We start from the raw sequence: 6035 nt of genomic DNA, 5'->3' as shown, positions 1-6035 counted from the left end.
TCTGCATAGTATACTAATAGGTGCATGACTTGAAATCTTTCTAGAGGTCCCGACACGTTAGGACTACATTTGAGTAAGTCTAATGATGGAGACCCGCTAGAAATACAAGGCGCTAAGATTGACCATATGAAGAACCATAAGATCAAGGCTTATGGCTAAATGAAGGGAAGAAAATATCTGGAAGAACATGAAAGGATCATGAAGGACAAAGGGAAAAGGAATTCAGACATTATGAAACATGGAGCACTACTATGGAACTATAATAGGTATGTGGTTGTTAGATGTGCATGGAAAGGAATTATGGTACTAGGCCTCACATTCTGTTATACAGTCCTGTGCATGAAATAAGCACAATCAAGCCTAGAAATTGGACAAATAAGTGTAAGCAGGTTAGCCTTGGGTGCACATGGGAACACACCGAACGAGGGAGTCCTGGGGGACATACGAGCTGGGCATCGTTATGCAATTGGCAAACTGGAAAACGATCAGAGATTAACCAAAATGGAGGAAACAAGGTAGGCAAAAAAAGGTGTACAAGATCTATACACGAAAAGTTTCAGTTCAAAATGGACTAACAGAACTTGAAGCTAAGAATTCAATACCTACAGGTGAGGGATGTAGCTCAGCAAAATACTAGTGTGGAAACGGAGGTAAAGAAGACAAAGACGTGGGAGGAAAAAATTCTGCAAGGAAAATTGGTGCTAGGAGTATATATTGGGTGCGAAAACAGGACATAACGAGCATTTAATAACTCGTGGGGCAGTTCATTGCTTTTCGAAGCTAGAACAGAAGTTTTGAGAATGAAAATGTACAGTTCTAAATTTGAAGTGCAGCATTACCACAGCCATGTGGTGCACCACAGAATGTGTGTACAGATGGTGTGGACACTTACTCAACCTTACCAGTTACTCGGTAGTAGCTCGGATAAGTTTGGAGGAGCGTCATGCCAGCTGTGAGAGAAGTTGCTTGGTAAGGAGCAACATGCTTCGCTCTACGTGACAGGAGCAGACACCTAGCCAGTGCAGTGGCTCAGTGCTGAATCTCTGCGTCACTGCACTGGTAGTGGCATGAGGACTCTTCGTAAATTCACCCCTCTGAGCTCCGAATGATGCACGGTTTGCTGATCAACACAAACTAAGTTGCATAAACCCATCAACAGAAACAGCAGTAATGCACAATGCTTTCGCATTCATAGCACATAAGCAGACAAGTGGCCCGGTAGTTTTCATGAGCTGCCTGTAGAACTGAAACGGAGACCATGAGCACTTAGTTTTGAGGTGCACAGAACTTTGACCCACCCTTCCCGAGGAAACTGCGACAGAAGGTGGGGGTGCTGGGGTTTGCTGGGGAGTAGGGTGCCTCGATGTAGCAAGGCACCATACTGGGCAGGGCGGACAAATGGATGAGAAAAGCACGACTGTAACAAAGGGGAGGTTAGAAGATTGGTGGAGGAAGCGAGAAAAATTAGCTGTGGTTCAACCCGGCTGAACCTAGTAAGATGAGTGAAAGCTCTGTTCAGGTAAGCACACGCTTTTATGTAGCGAACGGCGCGTCTCGCGATTTGCGGCAGTTGCGAGAGCGCAGTCAGCTCCGCATACGTGGCTGTGGCGAGGCACTGAGTGTCACGTGATTCGATAGTCGCGATGGTGAGCGAGCGCCGTCGGCTCAACGTGTGCAGCTGTCCAGTGCAGTAAAACTTTATTTCGGGCAGATAAGTCTCCCTACCCGCTGTCAGGCTCGGCTGAAGCCTAAGTCCGATCAGGAGGAGAGGCGGTCGGCTGAGGACGGTGTATACCTGATGCTTCACGGCCTCAGCAGCCATGCGAGTTGCTTTGCGCTGCACGTTGGGGTCCTCGCTCTGCAACAGCACCTCCCAGGCTTCAAAACTATTTCTTCCTTAGCCCCTGGTGAGCTGTGGTGAGTCACATGGCATGACGTCAGAGCAAAGCCTCTGCTCCTCCTGGTCTGAAGGTCAAATCATAGCCACATGACCTTCAGATTTGTACGAGAGAAGTAGAGCTTTCATTCTAAAAATTGTCGAATTGAACACTTTAAAAGGGAAAAGGGAAATTTCGAGGAACAATATTTGAGGGGTGGGAAATCGCTGGCTAGGTGGCCATTTGGGAATGGTATGCAAAAAAGGCTGTGGATTAGCTCAGCTAATCCAGGATATACAAAACAAAAGCTGTCTGCGTTTATTGTGTTCAATGGTGTTGGTGTTGACAACATTCCAGACTCCGATGATTTTGAGGAAAGGAAGGGTGCATAACTGGCTCCCTCTCGCTCAATCGTGATTTCAGCTCATGCATTAGTGCGGACAGCGTTTTTGCAGACACATGGCACTGGCAGCTGGCTGTGAAAATTAACATATGATTTTAAGCGAGCAGATCAAATAAGTCACACCGGCACATAGTTTGTGTGCGTATGTCTTGCGCTAATAGAAGTGGCAAGGAAAATACCAATCTTAATCGACTACTACTTTTTAATTGTTCACTTACTTTTGGAGATTGTACATTTCAGGCGAGCTAGCTGTAATTGTGATCTGCCAATTCTCTTTTATGTGTGCAAGGCTGAAAATGAGCGGCGAACCCAGCAATTTACACCTTGCTGCCAGAAGCTGTCTTCACTGTTTAAAGACTCCGAAGCAGGTCATTTATTTCTTCGGTGGTCCCAGGAATCACCCCCAACACCCCATGCGAAACAAAGCACCGTTATGCCCTTAGCCGGCATAGGCAGCCGACACACAACCTTGGAAGCATCTCTGCGCGCTCGTCACTAGTTTTTACCTCCAAAATGCATCTGCCCCTTCGGCGCCCCAACCGCTGCCTTACATATGGCTGTCTCAGGGACAATGACGTATGCACTCCTGGAGGCAGTGATTGGAGGCAGCGACTCGACAACAAAGACGCACAGCCCTAGTCAATTCTGGCTATGCTTGCCAATCCCTTATATACTGGCTCAGGCTTGCCGGGCATTGCGTGCCTTGATACAGCTGCCTTTGGTAGGGGGGTACCATCTCTGCCATTTTGAATCACGCTCTCGTTTAGACCTATCAAAATTTTTAATTGCGCTCATTTAGCCACATCAAAACATTTCTCCGAAACTCCGGAATTCAGCATGTTTGGCACATGAGAGCTTTCAATACTGCTGCCACACATTGAAGTCTTATTTCAGAATAAATTTTTGCACCTTTCTCTGCATTGTAAGGGTTCGCATAACCTCTGTGAATCAAAATGGTGTCTAGATCAGACAGTGGGTGTCTCCACCCTTACAAAGGAAGCTGCATAGAGTTCCTTCTTTCGAGCAGCTGGTGCATTCGAATGAAAGTAACTCGTAAATAATTACTTTTGTCTCGAAATTACTGCTCCAAAGTAATATGTATTGCACGATAAAAGTAATTTATTACAAGATAAAAATTGAAGGGGACAATTCAGCCCCGGTGTGAAGCGATAGCTTAAATGGCTTAATGCCAATGTAAGCAGAAATGGTCATTCTCTACTTTGCATTCATAGATCCCTGGGAGTCCTCATATACACCTTCTGCCACAGAAGTGCAGCGGTTAGGCGATGCGCCACTGTCCTGCGATGCCAGCTGCTGCCAGCGGCGGGACTTGTGTAAACCAGGTTACTCTTTCCGAGCAGCGTCTCACGACCAGTCATTAATTTAACTGGTGCCTGTCACGGTGCGCAATTTGCTTACGATCCGCTTGGCAGGCTGTGATGACGCCATGAGGTTACATGACCTAGCCCACGTGCCTCTTAGGTTGCTTTTCTGGGGATTTTGTGGCGTAAGCTACACTGACCGAAGCTGAGCAGTTTCGCGTGGCTCCTGGAGAGCCGTGCTGCGCATGCGCGAGGAGCAGTGACGTCACACGGCGCACAGCTGGCGTGCTGAAGCCGCCGCCGCGCCTCGCCGGTCTGCGCATCCTCTGGAAACTGCACCACGTGACTGGTCACGTGACCAGCCATGGCGCAGCCGGCAGCTGCTCCGCACCACGTGACCGACCACGTGCCCCCCCCCCCCCCTCACACTCACTGAATAAAAAATAACCCTTTGTGGAGGCAGGGCCTTTGGCGTTTTAGGCGGCGATGCTGACACTCCGCCACGACGGCTCCAGGTTTAACCGTGAATAAAGGCGCATGTAGTGAATGCGCGCCTTTCATATATTAACTCTTCCGAACCAGATGTCGGCGCGCTTACTCTACGTATATCCTGGCCTAACGGGGCTCACGGTCAACGACGCCGACGACAACGCCAGATTTTTCGCGGCTCGAGCTCCTTAATAGCGTTCAAAATAGCATTACTGCAATCGCATCGCCGGAATTCAGTTACGGCCATGTCTGCACCATGGTGCCTTTTTACAGAATGCCATGTGAGATCTGCTCTGCGGGCAACTGTGGTTCGCCGCGAGCAAGAAAAATTAAAAGTGAACAGAGCGATGTAGGGGCGGCGGTGCCACAACGTCGCGACGTGAGCACAGCTAAAAACCAGGCTTTTTCCGTGCTAAACTACCTTTGTGTAACACCTGCCCGTTCAAAGTAAAGCGATGGCCTCGTTTTCCATGCCGTCCTCCCCTCATTGGGGAAGGGAGAAAGGCAACAGCGGTATTTCACGCCGTGGCGGGGAAGGATGAGAGAGGGTGACACCCGCGCTGAAAAACAACTGTGACGAGAAATAAATTGGAAGAAAAAAAATGTATGGCGCCGCTTTTTAGTATACCTGCCTTATTCGTAGTTTTTTTTTCAGCCTTTCGTTTTTCGTTTGATCTTGTACTTTCAAGCTGTTTCACGTCTGCTCGATCGTCCGCATTTCAACATACTCTCTAAGAGCACCAGGCCAACACCAATAGGCAGATCACAGCACGGAACGCAGATGCCCCTTACTCCGGTCCACCGAGTCAAGATCACAAAAATTTTATACGAGTATTTGTTTATCAGTTTTTGATTCAATATTTCATTCTGGGATCGCTGGGACATACGGTGGCCAGCTGGCGAAGGACATGGCTAGTTGAACATTAGTCCTAAGGGTAAGGGTGGTCTTGGGGTGAGAGTACGGGGGTATATGGGAGGTACCGGTAGGAATTTAGAAAGACTGGCAGGTGTAAGCTGGAAGCAAACTCTCGCGCTGATCAGTGCCTCATCTAGCCGCCGCCACAACCATCCGTCACTACCATAATAATAATAATAATTGGTTTTTGGGGAAAGGAAATGGCACAGTATCTGTCTCATATATCGTTGGACACCTGAACCGCGCCGTAAGGGAAGGGATAAAGGAAGGAGTGAAAGAAGAAAGGAAGAAAGAGGTGCCGTAGTGGAGGGCTCCGGAATAGTTTCCACCACATGGGGATCTTCACTACCACAGAACATTCAATTTGGCGTCGCCTGCAGCCGCCTACAGGCAGTCATGCACGCATTGTTTTCTTGTGAATACATATATAGGCGCTGTTTACTGTTCTCTAAATTCGTTTGGTCTTTGACCGTTGCCAGAAAATCTTTACTATCATCCAGCTAATCCTTAGGGCGGACGTAAACTGCTTGCTTGAAAACTGATGTTGGAGGCCTGGAATGCATTCCTTCATTACAGTGACGTGTAGTCCCTGCAGGGGCGAGATGTGCAAATGCGCACGTCGGCTGGAAGCTGGGAGAAGCGAGGCGCCGTTTGGTGCGTTCACAGACAGCAGCTGGTGAAGTGAATATATCGTGTCAGCCGGATGTATAAAACCTTTCAAGAGCGATGCTCTACAAGTTCAACTGTCGATTGCGACAAACGCCTTGGACAAACGCAGGACGTCTTACGAGTGATGCCGTTCCAAGGTATTTTCTTATGAAAAGAGCGGCAGTACTGCGGAAATTAAACGGGCGTAGACGGGAAGGAGTAGACGGGAAGTGCGCGAAAGAGCGAGTTTCAGGGCCTCTTTTAAGCAACTCAGATTTTTTTTTTTGCGTACGTATTGGGTTGAGATAGACAGAGCAGTACGGTGGGTATATTAATTAACATGCAGAAAACCAAAGTAATGTTCAACATTCTAGCACGGG

This window comes from Amblyomma americanum, chromosome 2 (genome assembly GCF_052857255.1).
Source record: "Amblyomma americanum isolate KBUSLIRL-KWMA chromosome 2, ASM5285725v1, whole genome shotgun sequence".
Lineage (NCBI taxonomy): Eukaryota > Metazoa > Arthropoda > Arachnida > Ixodida > Ixodidae > Amblyomma > Amblyomma americanum.
The sequence above is the reverse complement of the archived record's forward strand: the minus strand, read 5'-3'. Positions refer to the sequence as shown.